Source organism: Coregonus lavaretus (assembly GCF_964263955.1).
Source record: "Coregonus lavaretus genome assembly, chromosome: 25".
Lineage (NCBI taxonomy): Eukaryota > Metazoa > Chordata > Actinopteri > Salmoniformes > Salmonidae > Coregonus > Coregonus lavaretus.
This window is the reverse complement of record NC_140012.1, coordinates 25,758,332-25,780,116: the sequence shown is the minus strand read 5'-3', so window position 1 is coordinate 25,780,116 and position 21,785 is coordinate 25,758,332. Positions and strand designations below refer to the sequence as shown.

The window sequence follows — 21,785 nt, the reverse complement described above, 5'->3', positions numbered from 1 at the left end:
ATACTCTGACATTATAATTTCAGTACATAAACCCAACTTGAATAGACATTTATTTTTGTGTTTGTAAATACTTTTTTGACATACTAAGGATTCCGTACCGAGCTCCTTAGCAACAGGCGCCTCGTTTGCTAAGCATGGTATGTTTACGGAACTGCATCGGCTGGATGACCAGGTGAAATGGCAAAAGGGGATAAACAGAAAAGATCTGAGAAAATGACTCCCGAACAGTCATTAAGTCAACTTTTGGCAAATAGCTCCCATGCTGGTGTTGTCTTGGAACCACACGTTGTAGATCAGGGGTGTCGAACTCATTCCATGGAAGGCCTATGCCGACTTGCTAATTTGTTGAACACGGCCAACCAAGTCGGACATTTGAGTTTCTGAGTTCCTTTGCCAAGATAATCCATCCACCTGACAGGTGTGGCATATCAAGAAGCTGATTAAACAACATGATCATTACACAGGTGCACCTTGTGCTTGGGACAATAAAAGGTCACTCTAAAATGTGCAGTTTTGTCACACAACACAATGCCACAGATGTCTCAAGTTTTGAGGGAGCTTGCAATTGGAATGCTGACTGCAGGAATGTCAAACAGATCTGTTGCCTGAGAATTTAATGTTAATTCCTCTACCATAATCCGCCTCACAACCACAGACCAAGTGCACCTATGCCCTCCCAGGCCCACCCTTGGTTGCGCCCCTGCCCAGTCATGTGAAATCCATAGATTAGGGCCTAATTGATTTATTTCAATTTACTGATTTCCTTTTATGAAGTATAACTCAGTTAAATCTTTGAAATTGTTGCATGTTGCGTTTATATTTTTGTTCAGTATATAACATGCATTACATTACATGATGCCTAAAATGAAATAGCAAACATGACATCAAATCAATAAGCTTTGTTTTTCTTCAAAAGGGTATGTTTTCAGAAGGATTTATGCATGGACGTGGTCTGTACACCTGGGCAGAGTGAAATAAGATGTATTTTGGTCCACCATCTTTAGGAGATACATAATTTCTTAGTTAATCTTAAACTGCAGATGTGATCTGTGAACCACTGATTCTCATAAATTCTCAAACGGGGAGTTTGCATTAAATGTGCCCATGGGTCATGGGACTGTGAGTGTAAAAATGACCTGCTTTGTTTTATATTAATAGTTAACAATTATATGCTTAACATTGGTAGATTTTGATAACTTGCAATACTGTGCTTCTGAGAAGGGATGGTTCCACTCTGCTCCCTGTAGCTGGTCTGTGCGTATCGTCAAGGACATCGGGCAACTCAGAGAGTTGTTATTGTTTTGTATCTTTGCTTCTGAGTAACTTGGTCACACGGCATAAGACAAAGAGCCTCTGAGAAGTGACCACAGTGTCTCAGCTCATCCTGTTCTTCTGTTATCTTTCAAGGGCACAGCTGTGTAAGGATATGAGGTGAACAGGCTGGCTTGAACGGAGGGGAGTGACGGAACTAACGTTATCACTTGTTTGTGCGCTATGAACCGATACACATAGCCACGAGAAGAAAACTAGGTAGCTTGTTTTCTTCTGAGCTGATGTGGAGGGGTGGAACCAGCCATGACTAAGCATTTTTAGGACCACTATATAAGACGTCTGTTTATCTTTGTATGTCAGAGCTCTCGGCCCAACACTCAAGACTGTTGGGTCGACCAGACTCATTATTGCAGAGCACTCACTCTATTCACTTGTGTATGTGATGTGACCTGCTCCCTTATTAATAAGTTTTGAACAAAGTAATATCCTAATTGGTGATTGACCTGGTCTCTCCTCAATGTTAAAGTAGAATTTCCACGACAGGACATACACCTGGCTGGACAGTAGCTGTTATGAGGGAGAGGTGTGCAGTGGAATCCGCCATGGTGTCGGGACATACAGGTGTGCTAATACCTCGGTAATATACACAGGGCAGTGGCATCATGGCAAAAGACACGTAAAGGTATGATCCTGTTGAATTCTTGAGCAAGTCAAATAAACCTGCACCTCTTCCGCTGTCTTTTTAATGCGGGTTTGTTGCTTAATTTACAGTATTTGTTTATTTTATTAGGGCGCGATATACTATAACCAGGAAGTGACATCCTGGTATGAAGGAGACTGGGTGAACAATAACAGAGAGGGATGGGGAGGCCGATGGTAGGTGAACTTGTGTTTAGACAGTGTGTTACACGTGAATGATCTCCCATAAATGTGTTCTTATGCTTAAATTATATCAGTGTTATACACATTGCATGTGTTCTCTCTGCTGCCAAAGTTACCCCTCTGGGAAGCTGTATGAGGGCCAGTGGAGGAACAATGTGAGACATGGAGAGGGCAAGAGGAGGTGGCTGCAGCTGGGTCAGCAGTACAGAGGGACATGGGAGAATGGGGTCCAGGTAGGTCAAACCAAATCATCCCCATCTGCCATGACATGATAGATGAATAAACCCATTATTTTGCTTTGAGAAAGAAAACATGGTTGGAGTAACTTCACGTAAAACTGATAAATTACTGTTAAAGCATCCTCTGTCGCTCAGCATGGACAGGGGACCCACACATGGTTCCTGAGGAGAGTGCCTGGCTCTCAGTACCCCCTGAGGAATGAGTACACTGCGGACTTTGTCCAGGGGCTGAGGCATGGCCAAGGCAGCTTCTACTACGACAGCGGGATCTTTACAAAAGAGAGTGGAAGGACAACAAAAAACATGGACAGGTGAAGGGGGAAAAAACACTTCCTACTTCCATAGAGCAATCATTCTAATTGAATAGATGTTAATGTAGAGTGGAAATAATAAGATCTCTTTGAACATTCTAGGGAAAGTTTATTTTCTTTAATGGGCACATATTTGAAAGGGAGTTTGTGGACAACCACATGGCAGAGTTCCCAGCGTTCTGCCTGGACGGTTCAAACACCCCTGATCTGAGTGGGATAAGAACACACACTCCCCGTTCTGAGGACGGTAAGCACACCAAGTCCCTCTGAAAATACATGTCTGAACAAATGAATCATCTGACATCAACTCCCTGGAATGGTCCTGTATTTGTCATGTGATTATACAGTATAGTAAAAGTAAGTCCTGTGTTTGTGTTTCAGGTGAATCCCCCAGAAGAGCACCAGGAGGAGACTCAGGCAGTGGTCCAGCCCTGCTTGGGCCTGACATGGCTCTGGACATCACTGCTCTACTGGAGAACCTCCCAGAGAACCAGAGACCTGAAGCTCAAACAGGTCAGTAGACAGACCACAACAGCATATGAAAATCCATTTCAATTTGTGTCAATTCAGTTGTCAAATAAAATTCCATATATTATAACAATCCCATAACTAAGTTATGATAGCCTCAACCCCAACTCTGCGCTGAGTTGACAGTCAGGGTGCTGTTATGTGTGCTAGAGGTCTTTATGAATCCACCTGTACCCGAATACCCGAGACCCGATCCGGGACCCTAGCGGGTTGGGATCCAGAATTCTAAATAATGTCATGGGTCTGGGTCAGATCTGATATGATTGTCACGGGTCTCGGGTATGTGTAATTTTGACTGACTTGTCTGGAAGGGCCCGTACAGATCCGAACGCGACTGCTGCAGTAAAGAGAGAGAGAGAGAAAATGTATAAATAATGCTGCTGCTCTTGCTTTTCAGGAGTGGAGCATGTTGCGTGTAACTTGTTGTTGGCCAATCATACAGTCATATAGCCTCGCTCCATGTGTGACAAAAGTTAGGAGATATCTAATCAATAGAATATGGAATGAAAATGACGGAATGAAAAGTTAAAGGAGAAGGATAGGCTACAACGACCAAGAGCCAACAGGTAGGCAGGCTGCTACGTAATATCCTGAATGGAGTTGTTGTTATTTGTAACTGTAGCCTGAGTAACGTTAGCTAGCTTAACTAGCTTCTCCCGGTTTGATGCAGTCCAAAACAGGTACTACGTAATCATATTTGATGATAAATAACCTAGCTATGGCAGCTATTAGTCTACTATAGCGCGAGTCGGCTTGGTTTGTTGCTGTTTCTGGTCTCTCCCTCCCTCCTCCCTGCTCCCCGCTCCCCATGTCAATCACACAGTACGGCCCCTCCCCGGCCTGCTAGAGCGGCACCCCTCTCCCTAGCTTAAAAAACGTTTCTGCTGCTTCCCTCACTCGGATCGGACAGGGTCTGGATCCGACCAGGTATATACGGAACGTGTCTAGTTGTCCTCGGGTCCATTTGGAACGTTTCTCTATATTAAAAAAAAAGTATTTATGCATATCGTGTCCTGGTGGGAGAGCACCAGGTCCATTTCGGCATCACCCTGGCCCAGGTCGACAGCTACATATGTGGTAAGGCCAGGGAGAATGAACCACTTCATCTACTGTACCTCCCTTCATGTTTGGCCAATTCTTCCAGTTTTGTTCATTTGCTTCATTCGCATCAGAACTGTTAACTTAACATTAGAGAGAATAACATATTGTAGTGAATACAGGGGGTAACCTGAGCAGGACATGAACCTACATTGTTACATTTTTCCATTTAAGTCTGGTTTTGTGAACTCATTTCAAAGCAGATGATGACCCTTCAGAGGAGATCCACTCTCCCTTCAGCACCATGCTGCTCAGAAAGTTCCTCCGCTGTGTTGTGATCTTGACCTACAACACCTACCATAAGGACATACAGTAAGGACAAAGTTGCTAACCCTTACGCTCTTACTCTTGTGTAGTAACACTGTAATTACTGTAGTAACAACCTTGTATCAACACCACATACTCCTGAGCCTCTCTCCTCTACTTCCCAGGCCCTCTGTATCATACTGGTTGCATGTTTCTCCAAGCTGTTGAGGAACAAGAATGTAAAAGGTACACGTACGCATGCATACACACACGCCATTGTTTACTCATTATCAAGTGTAGCCCATCGCTCTCTCCTTGTTGTGAACTCCGAATGCAGAGTTGTTGTTCCCCAACCCTCTGCATGCTGTGATTGCTGTCAACTACATTGAGAGGTGATGGGAGATCTACAAGGCCTTCTGCAGAGTCCCTCTAGCTGACCAAACCATGACTGTCAGGCACTTCATATGTGAACTAATGTGACCACACACTGATGTTGTGTGATGATGGGTGCTCATATTTAGAGCCCTGAGTTTTTCCTGACCCTCACAACCCTAACTTTACATGATGTAAAGTTGAATGTTGAAACTTGGTTGTCTGTCCCACCAACAGGACCTTGGTCTGTTTGATGCTCAGCTGACCACAGAGAAACTCCTAGAGATCCTCTCTGCAGAGAACCTAGCTGCTTACGACCGTTAACACTGCAACCTGGACCTATAGGTCAGCTAAACGCCATTTTATTCATTCCTTTGTATTTGTATGGTGGAGCAGGTTTCTGTACTATATACAGTTGAAGTCGGAAGTTTACATACACCTTAGCCAAATACATTTAAACTTATTAGGTCAGTTAGGATCACCACTTTATTTTAAGAATGTGAAATGTCGGAATAATAGTAGAGAGAATGATTTATTTCAGCTTTTATTTATTTCATCACATTCCCAGTGGGTCAGAAGTTTACATACACTCAATTAGTATTTGGTAGCATTGCCTTTAAATTGTTTAACTTGGGTCAAACGTTTCGGGTAGCCTTCCACAAGCTTCCCACAATAAGTTGGGTGAATTTTGGCCCATTCCTCCTGACAGGGCCTCCTTGCTCGCACACACTTTTTCAGTTCTGCCCACAAATGTTCTATAGGATTGAGGTCAGGGATTTTTGATGGCCACTCCAATATCTTGACTTTGTTGTCCTTAAGCCATTTTGCCACAACTTTGGAAGTATGCTTGGGGTCATTGTCCATTTGGAAGACCCATTTGCGACCAAGCTTTAACTTCCTGACTGATGTCTTGAGATGTTGCTTCAATATATCCACATAATTTTCCTTCCTCATGATGCCATCTATTTTGTGAAGTGCACCAGTCCCTCCTGCAGCAAAGCACCCCCACAGCATGCTGCTGCCACCCCCGTGCTTCACAGTTGGGATGGTGTTCTTCGGCTTGCAAGCACCCCCTTTTTCCTCCAAACATAACGATGGTCATTATGGCCAAACAGTTCTATTTTTGTTTCATCAGACCAGAGGACATTTCTCCAAAAAGTACGATCTTTGTCCCCATGTGCAGTTGCAAACCGTAGTTTGGCTTTTATATGGCGGTTTTGGAGCAGTGGCTTCTTCCTTGCTGAGCGGCCTTTCAGGTTATGTCGATATATGACTCGTTTTACTGTGGATATACAGTGGGGGAAAAAGTATTTAGTCAGCCACCAATTGTGCAAGTTCTCCCACTTAAAAATATGAGAGAGGCCTGTCATTTTCATCATAGGTACACGTCAACTATGACAGACAAAATGAGAAAAAAAATCACATTGTAGGATATTTTATGAATTTATTTGCAAATTATGGTGGAAAATAAGTATTTGGTCAATAACAAAAGTTTCTCAATACTTTGTTATTTACCCTTTGTTGGCAATGACACAGGTCAAACATTTTCTGTAAGTCTTCACAAGGTTTTCACACACTGTTGCTGGGATTTTGGCCCATTCTTCCATGCAGATCTCCTCTAGAGCAGTGATCTTTTGGGGCTGTCGCTGGGCAACACAGACTTTCAACTCCCTCCAAAGATTTTCTATGGGGTTGAGATTTGGAGACTGGCTAGGCCACTCCAGGACCTTGAAATGCTTCTTACGAAGCCACTCCTTCGTTGCCCGGGCGGTGTGTTTGGGATCATTGTCATGCTGAAAGACCCAGCCACGTTTCATGTTCAATGCCCTTGCTGATGGAAGGAGGTTTTCACTCAAAATCTCACGATACATGGCCCCATTCATTCTTTCCTTTACACGGATCAGTCGTCCTGGTCCCTTTGCAGAAAAACAGCCCCAAAGCATGATGTTTCCACCCCCATGCTTCACAGTAGATATGGTGTTCTTTGGATGCAACTCAGCATTCTTTGTCCTCCAAACACGACGAGTTGAGTTTTTACCAAAAGGTTTTATTTTGGTTTCATCTGACCATATGACATTCTCCCAATCCTCTTCTGGATCATCCAAATGCACTCTAGCAAACTTCAGACGGGCCTGGACATGTACTGGCTTAAGCAGGGGGACACGTCTGGCACTGCAGGATTTGAGTCCCTGGCGGCGTAGTGTGTTACTGATGGTAGGCTTTGTTACTTTGGTCCCAGCTCTCTGCAGGTCATTCACTAGGTCCCCCCGTGTGGTTCTGGGATTTTTTGCTTGTGATCATTTTGACCCCACGGGGTGAGATCTTATAATATAATAATAATATGCCATTTAGCAGACGCTTTTATCCAAAGCGACTTACAGTCATGCGTGCATACATTTTTGTGTATGGGTGGTCCCGGGGATCGAACCCACTACCTTGGCGTTACAAGCGCCGTGCTCTACCAGTTGAGCTACAGAGGACCACAATCTTGCGTGGAGCCCCAGATCGAGGGAGATTATCAGTGGTCTTGTATGTCTTCCATTTCCTAATAATTGCTCCCACAGTTGATTTCTTCAAACCAAGCTGCTTACCTATTGCAGATTCAGTCTTCCCAGCCTGGTGCAGGTCTACAATTTTGTTTCTGGTGTCCTTTGACAGCTCTTTGGTCTTGGCCATAGTGGAGTTTGGAGTGTGACTGTTTGAGGTTGTGGACAGGTGTCTTTTATACTGATAACAAGTTCAAACAGGTGCCATTAATACAGGTAACGAGTGGAGGACAGAGGAGCCTCTTAAAGAAGAAGTTACAGGTCTGTGAGAGCCAGAAATCTTGCTTGTTTGTAGGTGACCAAATACTTATTTTCCACCATAATTTGCAAATAAATTCATTAAAAATCCTACAATGTGATTTTCTGGGAAAAAAAATCTAAATTTGTCTGTCATAGTTGATGTGTACCTATGATAAAAATTACAGGCCTCTCTCATCTTTTTAAGTGGGAGAACTTGCACCATTGGTGGCTGACAGATAGGACCACTTTCTCTAGACAGCGCCGGAGAAGATGGCTGCCGTTTTACAGCCCTCTAACCATTTGTACATAATGTTTCTGCCATCGTCTCTTATCACCAAAAATAGCTTCTGGATATCAGGACAGCGATTACTCACCTCGTATTGGACGAATATTTTTTCTTCAACGAGGCGGCCGCGAAGGATATCATACAGACACCCGACAAGGCCCAAATCCCCGTCATTCGCGTGAGGAAGAGACGGAGATATCGTGGACGTAGATCGGGGTGCCTTGTAAGGATCCGACGGCGAGCGAGTAAACTGCCTCTTCCATCAATCCTATTAGCTAATCTTCAATCATTGGATAACAAATTGGATGACCTAAGATTACGGTTATCCTACCAACGGGACATTAAAAACTGTAATATCCTATGTTTCACCGAGTCGTGGCTGAACGACGACATGGATAACATACAGCTAGCGGGCTATACGCTACATCGTCAGGATAGAACGGCTGACTCCGGTAAGACAAGGGGTGGCGGTCTGTGTATATTTGTAAACAACAGCTGGTGCACAAAATCAAATACTAAGGAAGTCTCGAGGTTTTGCTCGCCTGAGGTAGAGTATCTTATGATAAGCTGTAGACCACACTATTTACCAAGAGAGTTTTCATCTATATTTTTCATAGCTGTCTATTTACCACCACAAACCAATGCTGGCATTAAGATTGCACTGAATGAGTTGTACAAGGCCATAAATCAACAGGAAAACGCTCATCCAGATGCAGCGCTCCTAGTGGCCGGGGACTTTAATGCAGGGAAACTTAAATCCGTTCTACCTAATTTCTACCAGCATGTTAAATGTGCAACCAGAGGAAAAAAAACTCTAGACCACCTTTACTCCACACACAGAGACGCATACAAAGCTCTCCCTCGCCCTCCATTTGGCAAATCTGACCATAACTCTATCCTCCTGATTCCTGCTTATAAGCAAAAACTAAAGCAGGAAGCACCAGTGACTCGGTTAATAAAAAAGTGGTCAGATGACGCAGATGCTAAGCTACAGGACTGTTTTGCTAGCACAGACTGGAACATGTTCCGGGATTCTTCAGACAGCATTGAGGAGTACACCACATCAGTCACTGGCTTCATCAATAAGTGCATCGATGATGTCGTCCCCACAGTGACCGTACGTACATACACCAACCAGAAGCCATGGATTACAGGAAACATCCGCACTGAGCTAAAGGGTAGAGCTGCCGCTTTCAAGGAACGGGACTCTAACCCGGACGCTTATAAGAAATCCCGCTATGCCCTCCGACGAACCATCAAACAGGCAAAGAGTCAATACAGGACTAAGATTGAATCGTACTACACTGGCTCTGACGCTCGTCGGATGTGGCAGGGCTTGAAAACTATTACAGACTACAAAGGGAAGCACAGCCGCGAGCTGCCCAGTGACACAAGCCTACCAGACGAGCTAAACCACTTCTATGCTCGCTTCGAGGCAAGCAACACTGAAGCATGCATGAGAGCACCAGCTGTTCCGGATGACTATGTGATCACGCTCTCCGTAGCCGATGTGAGTAAGACTTTTAAGCAGGTCAACATTCACAAGGCCGCAGGGCCAGACGGATTACCAGGACGTGTTCTCCGAGCATGTGCTGACCAACTGGCAAGTGTCTTCACTGACATTTTCAACATGTCCCTGACTGAGTCTGTAATACCAACATGTTTCAAGCAGACCACCATAGTCCCCGTGCCCAAGGACTCTAAGATAACCTGCCTAAATGACTACCGACCCGTAGCACTGACGTCTGTAGCCATGAAGTGCTTTGAAAGGCTGGTCATGGCTCACATCAACACCATTATCCCAGAAACCCTAGACCCACTCCAATTTGCATACCGCCCCAACAGATCCACAGATGATGCAATCTCTATTGCACTCCACACTGCCCTTTCCCACCTGGACAAGAGGAACACCTACGTGAGAATGCTATTCATTGACTACAGCTCAGCATTCAACACCATAGTGCCCTCTAAGCTCATCACTAAGCTAAGGATCCTGGGACTAAACACCTCCCTCTGCAACTGGATCCTGGACTTCCTGACGGGCCGCCCCCAGGTGATAAGGGTAGGTAACAACACATCTGCCACACTGATCCTCAACACGGGGGCCCCTCAGGGGTGCGTGCTCAGTCCCCTCCTGTACTCTCTGTTCACCCATGACTGCATGGCCAGGCACGACTCCAACACCATCATTAAGTTTGCCGACGACACAACAGTGGTAGGCCTGATCACCGACAACGATGAGACAGCCTATAGGGAGGAGGTCAGAGACCTGGCCGTGTGGCGCCAGGACAACAACCTCTCCCTCAACGTGACCAAGACAAAGGAGATGATTGTGGACTACAGGAAAAAAAAGAGGACTGAGCACGCCCCCATTCTCATCGACGGGGCTGTAGTGGAACAGGTTGAGAGCTTCAAGTTCCTTGGTGTCCACATCACCAACGAACTATCATGGTCCAAACACACCAAGACAGTCGTGAAGAGGGCACGACAAAGCCTATTCCCCCTCAGGAGACTGAAAAGATTTGGCATGGGTCCTCAGATCCTCAAAAAATTCTACAGCTGCACCATCGAGAGCATCCTGACTGGTTGCATCACCGCCTGGTATGGCAACTGCTTGGCCTCCGACTGCAAGGCACTACAGAGGGTAGTGCGTACGGCCCAGTACATCACTGGGGCCAAGCTTCCTGCCATCCAGGACCTCTATACCAGGCGGTGTCAGAGGAAGGCCCTCAAAATTGTCAAAGACTCCAGCCACCCTAGTCATAGACTGTTCTCTCTGCTACCGCACGGCAAGCGGTACCGGAGTGCCAAGTCTAGGTCCAAAAGACTTCTCAACAGCTTCTACCCCCAAGCCATAAGACTCCTGAACAGCTAATCATGGCTACCCGGACTATTTGCACTGCCCCCCCACCCCATCCTTTTTACGCTGCTGCTACTCTGTTAATTATTTATGCATAGTCACTTTAACTCTACCCACATGTACATATTACTTCAACTATCTCAACTAGCCGGTGCCCCCGCACATTGACTCTGCACCGGTACCCCCCTGTATATAGCCTCCCTACTGTTATTTTATTTTACTTCTGCTCTTTTTTTCTCAACACTTTTTTTGTAGTTGTTTTATTTTTACTTTTTTTGTTAAAAATAAATGCACTGTTGGTTAAGGGCTGTAAGTAAGCATTTCACTGTAATGTGTGCACCTGTTGTATTCGGCGCATGTGACCAATAAAATTTGATTTGATTTGATTTGACTAAATACTTTTTTTCCTCACTGTAGATACTTTTGTACCTGTTCCTCCAGCATCTTCACAAGGTCCTTTGCTGTTGTTCTGGGATTGATTTGCACTTTTCACACCAAAGTACGTTCATCTCTAGGAGACAGAACACGTCTCCTTCCTGAGCGGTATGACGACTGCGTGGTCCCATGGTGTTTATACTTGCTTACTATTGTTTGTACAGATGAATGTGGTACCTGCAGGCGTTTGGAAATTGCTCCTATAGATGATTTTCAAGTACATATGTTGTAGAATTAAACACCTATATGCCTTAAAATGTTTATGGATTGAGAACCAGTTGAAGGGTTAATACAGAGCAGAGACATTTATGTGTTTTTCATAAACTCCCTGCAGCTGGTCTGGGTATGTCAATGACATGTGATGGAGATACAACTCCTAGTGATGGCTGTGTGGAGATTGGAGTAACAATGGAACTAGTGTTATCATTTGTTTGTGCTTATGACCTTATGACCTGACACATGGCCACATGCACATAATCTCAAGGGCCAGGGAGGATGGTAAATGATAAATGCTTAAATGTATGTGGTTGAGAATGGGTTATGGATGACATGTTTAAACCATGTTTAAGTATTAATTGATATGTTTTATAATGTGTTATGAAATGATAAAGGTAAAACAGAATGAACATGATTGATACTTTGTACTCCAGATGCATGCCTGGATAGTGAATATAGTCAATACAGAGTGTGATTGTTCTTTAACGTACGTATGTACATAATTTTTTTAGTCATGCCACTAATAAGATACAGAGGCCCCACTTAGAGAAGCGCAAGTAGCCCTTGTGAGTAGCCAACATGTGATACTGAAAGATGTTATTCATTCACATAGGGAGGAGTAACTATCAGTTGTATCAGTGTGACTGTATAAAAGGAGTGCTCTGGTTCAGGGCAAGCAGTTGCTCCATGGAGCAAGCTCGGCTTTGTTATGCAAATAATAAAAGTATAATTTCTGAATTCACAAGTTCCAGTCTCGAGAAATATTTTTAAGTTTACTACTTTTTGAGTCAAATATTTCTACGACATATTTGGCGAGCTTTGCCAGGAGTTGACAACAGGGGCCAGAGACGGTGTACATCTGCAGTTATGAAACGGCTTGGACGGACCATACAAACAAAAGCGGCCGCTTTTAACAGGTAAGCCAAGTTCTTACTTATATAGTATAACGTTTGTGTGGTCCGATCCGGGGCACGGCATCAGCTGCAGAAATACCAAGTAGGTCTCTCCAAATTTAAGAACCAGAAAATTAGAGACTAGGAGTTTTTGAATTTAAGAATACATGTCGATGTCACTCTGTTGTTCGTCTGAACCGTCTGTTCAATTGATTTGATTCATCCTGCTGATCGCTTTGTCTGGGTCATTTCAGCACGGGCGGTTGTCCATCTGATTGAGCGATCAGACAATAACATGTTAAGTCCTGCGAATACCGCTATAAACGTGTCGAGGAAGTCTGTCGTTTATAGGCTGCTTAGGTAGGCAGAAATCCTGTGTAATACCGCTTATTTTCTGTGTCGAGGAAGTGTATCAGAAAAAAAAAATAGGGCAGAATTTACAGGTCGCTTAGGAAAGCGTAGTAGAAGTCCAGGTGTGTCGAGGCAGTGTATCACCTAGGGGGCTAAATAAATAGAAATCCTGTGGATACCGCTTTGGAGAGCTAAAATTAGCGCTCCAGAGGGCTGAACGGGCAGGTGGCTAGCTAAATTTGGGACCTACGGTTACCGCTCTAATGAGGAATTCATTGTTAGAGGTCTGCTCGGGTAGGTGGGGCATCATCCTGTGTTGTGGTGATGCCAAAGTTAGGCAGGGTCGATCAGGTAAAAAAGTTAGGTCATCCTGAGTAGGTGAACGGGTTAAATAGCCACAAGGGCTTCAAAATATAGAGAAAGTGTTAAATAGAGTAGGTCTGCTCATCTCGTATGGGTGAATGGTTTGCTTGGGCGGCTGTGAGTCATTCAACTGTCTGATTCATTTGGGCACAAGTGGCTGATCATCTGTGTGAGTGAGAATAATAAGAAATCCTGCAAGTAAATAGCCTTTCTGTAAGGAAAGGAAATATATTTGAGGTCGTTTGAAGCTTCTGTCTGATGGAGAAAGGACGTGCCCAATCTCACTCAGAATAAATGGTGCGTGGATATTCATTGACCAACTGAGTGTAGAAAATTCACGTTACCAGGAGGGGTAGAATAAATCCTGTTGGAGGAACAGGTCACGTGTACCGGTGTGATCATATGACATCTATGCATTGTATTTTGATCAATCTTTTAGGGTATGTTTCTGACATTATATTTGGAAACTTTAGAGGTGATGTAGTATTATGATAAATTGACTACAGTAAAAATAATAACTAGGATAGGGTTAACATTCCAAATTTGGGCCCTTTGATAGAATAAAATATTCCTGTAGGTTATACAAATAGTAATTAAGCGCGTTTGAGAACAACATTGTATAAATATGGAATAAGAGTGGTATAATGGTGTAAATTAGTCGCACTCTGAAGTTTGAATGATGAGATATAGAGGTGTGTATGATAATTATATATACGTTGGAATAATAAGCTTTTCTTGTAAATGATATCTTGGAGTTTCGTACAACAATGCCTGTCATAGAATTTTGTAAGATCAGGGAATAGTTACCAGCATATATGATTCTGGGAGGATTCTATGACTGAGGGGAAGGATTTGGGTAATTTGTTGTCCGTTCCGCTGAGACTAGATTGTGATTAACTGATTTGTGGCAATAAAGAATCATTAGAAACATGAATGGTTTGGTTGATGTGAATATATTAGAATATAATGAATTTTATGGGAGTGTAATTTATTACAAGTCATTGGATAAAATTATAGGTGTTGACTTGCACGCCCAAACACGTACAGACCTACGTGGGGATGGGAGAAAGTACATAGAGCATGTGGTGGAATTAAGCATTATAATAAACTATCTATTATTTCAGAAGCAGAGGTGATATAGTCAAGGAATTTTAGTATATTAGGGGGAAAATATAATTCATTTGGTTAGGTCGTTAGATCTGTTTCCAAATCAATGAATGTGGGGTTTGACTCGTTGACTGCTAAGTTGTTTACGTTGAGCGTGTGAGATCTGTGTTCTTCAAAGCTATTTTCTGATAAAGTGTGGTATGTGCCAGATACTAAAACTACTGACCATTATCATTGAAATAAAGGAGGATTAACTTGTCTTTTCAATAAAGCATAGATTCTGCATCGCTGATCAGAGTCTAGGTTTTCTAAGTATAGTTTAACTATGGTTGTGGGTTGTTTAGATTGACGGAACAGTCAGGATAAGACTGGACGAATTAGCAGCCTGCGTCTTTTCAGACTGAAGGACTCACTTATTCAACGGGAAAGAAGGGAGGAGTGACTATAGTCTAATCAGAAAGGACAGTTACCTACATTTGAATAGTGGACTGGCAATTTGGATAGAGTTATGGCCATAATTTGAATTGTTTAGGTAGACTGGAATGAAAGTAAGGTCTTTTAATAATATGGATATAAATATATTTTTTGTTATTGTTGGGATGTGAATAGACTTTACTAATGCCATGAACTAGTTTCCGGGTAAAAGAGAGTCGTACTTGCTTGACTGTATCGAGCTGAAAGATATATTTGAAGCAAGTTTGAATAGTTGGATGGAAAACATTTATTTGACACATTCTAATTGTTATTACTTTATTCTATAGTTTGCGTGACACTAGTGATGTATGCGAATAGTTGGTAATGTTAGATAGTTGAATAGAATGATAATGTATTTTCGTTACGTGAACCAGGGAATGCAAGGAGCTTTGGCTATTATGCTGAGTGAATAGCACCAATTTATAGTGGGTTCTAGATTTGTTGAATAAACAAACGTATATTTTAAACTAAAGTAATGCAATAGGCTACAATTATAACATTATCAGAAAAAGGCACTATACGCTCATCTGTGGTCCTCTGTAGCTCAGTTGGTAGAGCACGGTGCTTGCAACGCCAGGGTTGGGTGTTCGATTCCCAAGGGGGGCTAGTATAAGTATAAAAATGTATGAGCTCACTAATTGTGCGTCGCTTGGAATAAACAGACCACCATAGTCCCTGTGCCCAAGAACACTAAGATAACCTGCCTAAATGAATACCGACCCGTAGCACTCACGTCTGTAGCCATGAAGTGCTTTGAAAGGCTGGTCATGGCTCACATCAACACCATTATCCCAGAAATGTACATACCGCCCCAACAGATCCACAGATGCTGCAATCTCTATTGCACTCCACACTGCCCTTTCCCACCTGGACAAGAGGAACACCTACGTGAGAATGCTATTCATTGACTACAGCTCAGTGTTCAACACCATAGTGCCCTCAAAGCTCATCACTAAGCTAAGGACCCTGGGACTAAACACCTCCCTCTGCAACTGGATCCTGGACTTCCTGATGGGCCGCCCCCAGGTGGTAAGGGTAGGTAACAACACTTCTGCCACGCTGATCCTCAACACGGGGGCCCCTCAGGGGTGCATGCTCAGTCCCCTCCTGTACTCCCTGTTCACCCATGACTGCATGGCCAGGCACGACTCCAACACCATCATTAAGTTTGCCGACAACACAACAGTGGTAGGCCTGATCACCAACAACGATGAGACAGCCTATAGGGAGGAGGTCAGAGACCTGACCGTGTGGTGCCAGGATAACAACCTCTCCCTCAACGTGATCAAGACAAAGGAAATGATTGTGGACTACAAAGAGAGAAAAAAAATAGCACTGAGCACGCCCCCATTCTTATCGACAGGGCTGTAGGGGAGCTGGTTGAGAGCTTCAAGTTCCAAACACACCAAGAGAGTCGTGAAGAGGGCACGACAAAGCCTATTCCCCCTCAAGAGACTGAAAATATTTGGCATGGGTCCTCAGATCCTCAAAAAGTTTTACAGCTACACCATCGAGACTATCCTGAATGTTTGCATCACCACCTGGTCTGGCAACTGCTCGGCCTCTGACCGCAAGGCACTACAGAGAGTAGTGCGTACGGCCCAGTACATCACTGGGGCCAAGCTTCCTGCCATCCAGGACCTCTATACCAGGCGGTGTCAGAGGAAGGCCCTAAAAATTGTCAAAGACCAGCCCCCCCTAGTCATAGACTGTTCTCTCTGCTACCGCACAGCAAGCGGTACCGGAGCGTCAAGTCTAGGTCCAAAAGGCTTCTTAACAGCTTCTACCCCAAACCATAAGACTCCTGAACAGCTAATCATGGCTACCCAGACTATTTGCATTTGCACTGCTGCTACTCTGTTTGTTATCTATGCATAGTCACTTTAACTCTACCCACATGTACATATTACCTCAATTACCTCGACTAACCTGTGCCCCCGCACATTGACTCTGTACCGGTACACCCCTGTATATAGCCTCACTACTGTTATTTTCTTTATTTTTTACTTAACACGTTGTTTCTTAAAACGGCATTGTTAGCTAAGGGCTTGGAAGTAAGCATTTCACTGTAAGGTCTACACCTGTTGTATTCAGCGCATGTGGCAAATAAAATTTGATTTGATTTTAATTGGAACACGCTTTCGTACATGTTCAATGGGTGAGTATGCAGGCCATGGAAGAACTGGGACATTTTCAGCTTCCTGTCACGATCGTCATTCATAGAGGAGGACCAAGGCGCAGCGTTGAATGCGAACATTTTATTTATTAGAATGATCACACGATCAAAACAACAAAACGAAAACGTGACGTCCCTGGTTACATAAACAAACCCACACGGAACAAGAAACCACAAATAATGAATGCCTAACGGCTACCTAAGTATGACTCCCAATCAGAGACAACGAGCTACAGCCGTCTCTGATTGGGAGCCACCCTGGCCAACATAGATATACAACAACTAGAACATAAACAAATGAAAACTCACACCCTGGCTCAACATACTAGAGTCCCCAGAGCCAGGGCGTGACAGTACCCCCCCCTAAACCTTGGCATGAGAGCCAGATCGAGGCCCCTGCGGTGGATGAGTGGGTGCGGCGCTCGGAGGAGACGTGGAACGCTGCCCACGTTCATCTGCAGCGGGCCATCCGTCGACATAAGACGAGCGCCGATCTCCACCGCAGTGAGGGGCCTGTGTACGCACCTGGAGATCGAGTCTGGCTCTCGACCAGAAACCTGCCCCTCCGCCTGCCCTGCCGGAAGCTGGGTCGGCGGTTTGTGGGGCCGTTCAAAGTCCTGAGGAGGTTGAACGAGGTGTGTTACAGGTTAGAACTGCCCATTGATTACAAGAATATTAACCCCTCGTTCCATGTGTCTCTCCTCAGGCCGGTGGTAGCTGGTCCACTCCAGGACTATGAGATAGAAGAGACTCCTCTGCCCCCGTTGGACATCGAGGGGGCTCCGGCGTACACCGTTAGGTCCATCCTTGATTCGAGACGCCGGATGGGGGGTCTCCAATATCTCGTGGAGTGGGAGGGGTACGGCCCGGAGGAGCGGTGCTGGGTGCCGAGGAGGGACATATTAGACCTGTCTCTTCTGACCGAGTTCCATCGGGGTCATCCTACGCGCCCTGCTCCGCGTCTTCCTGGTCGTCCCCGAGGCCGGGGTCGGCGCACGGCTGGAGCCGCGCGTCAAGGGGGGGGTACTGTCACGGTTTCGGCCGAGGCTGCTCCTCCTCCTTGTTCGGGCAGGCTTCGGCGGTCGTCGTCCCCGGAGTACTAGCTACCACCGTTCGATGTTTCATGTTTGTTTGGTTTTGTCTGTTTGTACACCTGTCCCTTGTTAGTGTTTGATTTTGTTTCCTATTTAGTTATCGTGTGTTGGGTCAGGTGTTATGTGTGATTGTTATGTCAGCTGTTAGCTGTTGGTGGGTTTTCCTCTCATGTTGTTTGTTTTTTGAGAGTCCGCACTGCGTGCGCGTTTCTACTATTTTACGCACTGTTGTGTGTGTGCGTAATTGTTCATGCCTCCCGGTTGGGTTGGCCAGTTACCTGTTTGGAGTTATATTTTGGATCACTAAAGTCTGTTGACGAACGCCCTTGTTCCTGCGCTTGATTTCTCGCACCACATCCACACTCAGCATTCGTGACACTTCCAGGAATTGTTTACAGTTCCTTGCGACATGGGGCCATGCATTATCATGCTGAAACATGAGGTGATGGTGGCGGTTGAATGGCACAACAATGGGCCTCAGGATCTCGTCACGGTATCTCTGTGAATTCAAATTGCCATCAATAAAATGCAATTGTGTTAGTTGTCCGTAGCTTATGCCTGCCCATACCATAACCCCACCGCATTATGGGGCACTCTTTTCACAACGTTGACATCAGCAAACTGCTCACCCACATGACACCATACACGCTGTCTGCCATCTGCCCGGTACAGTTGAAACCGGGATTCATCCGTGATGAGCACACCTCCAGCGTGCCAATGGCCATCGAAGGATCGCATTTGCCCACTGAAGTCGGTTACGACTCCGAACTACAGTCAGGTCAAGACCCTGGTGAGGACGACGAGAACACAGATGAGCTTCCCTGAGACTGTTTCTGACAGTTTGTGCAGAAATTATTTGGTTGTGCAAACCCACAATTACATCAGCTGTCCGAGTGGCTGGTCTCAGATGATCCCACTGGTGAAGAAGCTGGATGTGGAGGTCCTGGGCTGGCATGGGTTATACGTGGTCTGCGGTTGTGAGGCCAGCTGGACGTACTGCCAAATTCTCTAAAACGACGTTGGATTCGGCTTATGGTAGAGAAATGAACATTCAATTCTGTGGCAACAGCTCTGGTGGACATTCCTGCAGTCATCATGCCAATTGCACGCTCCCTCAACTTGTGTGGCATTGTTGTGTGACAAAACTGCACATTTTAGAATGGCCTTTTATTGTCCCCAGCAAAAGGAGAAATGCTCACTAACAGGGATTAAAAAAGAAAAATGTGCACAACATTTGAGAGAAATACGCTTTTTGTGCGTATGGAAAATTTCTGGGTTCTTTTATTTCAGCTCATGAAACATGGGACCAACACTTTACATGTTGGGTTTATATTTTTGTTCAATGTATAACTAATAATAACAAATAAAAGAAAACAAGAAATAAGAGAGGGAGCTATATACAGGGTCAGTGCCAAATGTGCAGGGATACTGGTAGCAGTATGAATAGTAAAATAGTAAACAGGATGGCAGCAGCGTAAGTGGTGGATGGTGGGATATACATGTAAACAGGGCTGAAATGTGACTGGTAGCAGGAATATATACACAAATACTTGTGGTAATATATACATGTAAACAGGAGTAATAGTGACCAGTAGCAGAATAAATAGATAGGTACTAATGGTAATGGCAATCAATAATCAATGAACAGCAGCGTAGTGGTAGTAATACATCGAATCAATAATCATTTTAGCAGCAGCGTAGGGATGGGGGGGAGCAGTAGTTGTTACCCATTTAACAGTCTTATGGCCAGGGGATAGAAGCTGTTTAGGGGTCTAATAATACATAATAAATTTAATTTGTAATTTGATTTTCATTACAATAAGAATCTCAAAGATGCTTTAAAAACAAAACAAAAAATAAGTTAATTGAAAGTTCATGATGGTGGACATGATTCTAGATTACATTCCTGGAGTTCTTTGAGGCATTGCTGGGCTGTGCAGAGGTCAGGGATCAGAGGGATGGTCAGACAACCTCAGACCACCAGGTGGAGACCTGCCCTCCTGCTGACACAAGGAGGGTTTCAGCGACAGTGGCCTTCCCCTCTGGCTGAACCTACTGTGAAGTAATCCAACTGGAGGTTGGTTTAATCAGATTTCAGTCAAATGCCACATCTATACGTAATCTCACATGGCGAATTCTGGAAATCAAGAGTAACCCATGTCCAAATTAGTTCATTCAATAATATATATTTTTCTACCCAGATGGGAAAATCCAAGGAGTCTCCAGCTGTCTACACCTGAGGAGATAGAGCCCAAACAGTCTCAAAGCAGCAGGCATCCTCAAATCACAAAGTGTATGCCTGTGTTTCAGTCAGATGGTGGGTCAACAACCCACTCGTCAGACACAGAGGAGCGAGGACTCAGGTAGGGCTACCATGGTGAGCTCTACATCAGCAGTGGAGGCTAAAGTGTCAAATCACCCTCCCCATAATCATCCCCCCAGCACAGGTAGATTACACACAATAAGTATATTACACAACTAATTTGATGACATTCATTTGACCTTCGAAAATCACGGTGAATCCCTAACCACCCCCTCACCCCTACCAACTCGCTCAGAGGGCCCTCGTCACGTGTTGCTGATGAAACTCAGAGGAAGACTTTCAGAGTGGCGAGGGGATCAATAAAAGCATCAACTTCAGGACACACTCGTGACTTCAATGATGCAATTTGTTCCACATTCAAATAATAAAACGAACATGAACTTCAAATTAACAAATTCCCTGTCATTTTACAAGATATGAAATTTGGGCAGTACTCCATTTGTTACCGGTCTAGCTTTGAAACATATATATATATTTTTATGCATGTGACATAATTAGGCACGCCTCCATTCTTTTGTATGAAATCGCACAAACTCCAAACATGTCGCTGCGCGTGTTGGGATACCACTTTGCTCTGGAGCCTGCAGGCTTGCTGGCATGGTCGAAGGTGCTATTGGAGGGTCTAATTAGCTCCTACACCCTCAATTATTTTCCTCTCTCAGCTTTGGGACACCTGTGCATATGGTGAACGCGCAAATGTAAGGGCGAGGGTGATTTGGGATTCAGCCTCAAAAATGCTATTTTGTACACATGCATCTTCTAATTAAAACATTTTTCTATGGTATGCCCATGCCAATCTCACCCCTGCTGTGTCTCCTAACCAGAGCCTGTTGAAGCGGAGTGGAGCAGGGAAGACTTCCTGTCCTGCGGACACTGAGCTGGACCCAGAGGACTCACCAGTTTGTTCTTCACCCAGAGGTTCTGCATGGAGCTGAAGAGGGAGTTGCAGGACTAGAGGCTGAGGCAGACGGCACTAGCCCCGCATCGCTCTGGCCAAGGAAGACGCCAGGTACTGAGACATGATGAAGAGGCCCCTAGATCCAGTTTGAATCCTAACCCCCACACCACAAGGGACAGTTAAATGTACCCAGATTAAGCCCCAGAGAATCTCCAATGGAAGTGCTTTTTAGTCTAGGAAATCTGCCCTTGGTGTGCACGATGAATGCTGATATCGAACTCTGGTGCAACACAAGCTCTTCATTCAATTATAACTTTCCTTTTCCAGGTTGAGGAAGCTGTGGGAGGCAGAGGAGAGATGGAGGGAGGAAGAAGAGGATGAGGAGGCAGAGCAAGGCAAGGGGCCAGAGGATGACGTTAACGTCGCTCAGATGCCTGTGGCCTCCACAACCTCTGTGGTCATCACCAAACAGTCGCCTGCCCACAGCAGCCAAGAAATACTCCCAGATCACCCTGGAGTTTGGGCTAGATAGGACTGTAAAGCCTGTTTGCTAGTGCCAGATTAAAACAGACCTT

The 21,785-nt window shown here is 44.7% G+C and overlaps 1 pseudogene across 1 annotated transcript; it reads left to right on the top strand.

The window, feature by feature from the left end:
• The first annotated feature begins 139 nt into the window (after positions 1-139).
• On the top strand, positions 140-21,742 carry LOC311100878 (radial spoke head 10 homolog B-like; annotated as a pseudogene). Its single transcript has 16 exons — positions 140-172; positions 917-969; positions 1,062-1,119; positions 1,820-1,954; positions 2,063-2,148; positions 2,267-2,387; positions 2,529-2,704; positions 2,807-2,951; positions 3,086-3,217; positions 4,762-4,822; positions 4,914-5,052; positions 5,186-5,293; positions 19,887-20,051; positions 20,139-20,436; positions 21,137-21,321; positions 21,538-21,742. The product of its transcript is annotated as a radial spoke head 10 homolog B-like (transcript).
• Positions 21,743-21,785: the final 43 nt, after the last annotated feature.